General features: G+C 38.4%; 1 protein-coding gene across 1 annotated transcript in view; it reads left to right on the top strand.

The window, feature by feature from the left end:
• The window catches only part of LOC101849974 (leucine-rich repeat-containing protein 57), a gene marked incomplete at its 5' end in the record, with an annotated part of 27,080 nt that overhangs the window by 15,844 nt on the left and 10,195 nt on the right, over window positions 1-1,041 (top strand).

Below are 1,041 nucleotides of genomic sequence, written 5' to 3'. Positions count from 1 at the left end.
TTATAAATGTTTGTTCGTCTTTTTAGCATAATAGAAATAGTGTGATCGTTTGCGGTTGCGAGCTCCGAAAGACTCTTATTAAAAACACGTCTGATTTTGTAACGGTGAAACCTGATGGCGCTTAAATGACCAAAATTGTGTCGATAGTGCCGTAAAACATCTACCCAATCAATCAAAAAAAAAAGGAGAAGGAAGAGTCTGTCAGGTTGAGGATCATCACCTTGATCTTGGCCTAATGTTGCTTACTGCATGTGGTTGGGAAATGACTCATGAGTGCTTGGCGCTTGTTTCCTAATGTAGGCCAACTACTGATTACTGTTGCCATAGATTAATCCTTAATTAGAAAAAAAAATCAAATAGCTCTTAAATTAGGCTATAATTGTGGGGACCGGTAGGTATCAGATGCTTTCTAATCTTTACATTTTGTTCTTGCATAACCATAGGTCTAGATTCTAGATCTAGCATCTAGTAATCTAGATCTAGATCTACTGTAGCTCGCTTGTTTTTTTCTTTGGGGGGTGGGGGGTTGTTTTTTCACTGTTGTTTGCTGTTCATGGTTTGAAATGGCCTTCACACAGCCCATTAAATAAACTTAATCTGAAACTTTTCTCTACAACTTATTAGTTATTCTCTGTGTGTGCCTGTGCTATAGGCCTACTGTAGGCCTATGTAGCACACCTGAGGGGGGTGAGAATAGTGAGATAGGCTATTCTCACCCCTGGTGAGAATATTTTTATAATAGCCACTTCCTTGCACATTTTGATTGTTTCTAGACATGTTGACAGTTTTGACCAATACTCGATTGCTACGGTGGAAATTGCATGATGGTTTTCTTCAAGACTCGAAAGAAGACAAAAGAAGTAAAAACAGGGTCATCTCGAGAAAGATACTTTACGGCCATGAATAATACTAAAACTTACATTTTCGTGTGAATACATCAACTGTCGCAAATCAATTACTCTCAAGAAAATTTCAAACCTCTCTAACTGTAAAATATCAAAATATAGGTTTTTCACCCGAAGGGGGCAGGCCCCCTCTGCT

Source organism: Aplysia californica, unplaced genomic scaffold (assembly GCF_000002075.1).
Source record: "Aplysia californica isolate F4 #8 unplaced genomic scaffold, AplCal3.0 scaffold00006, whole genome shotgun sequence".
NCBI lineage: Eukaryota > Metazoa > Mollusca > Gastropoda > Aplysiida > Aplysiidae > Aplysia > Aplysia californica.
The sequence above is the reverse complement of the archived record's forward strand: the minus strand, read 5'-3'. Positions and strand labels throughout refer to the sequence as shown.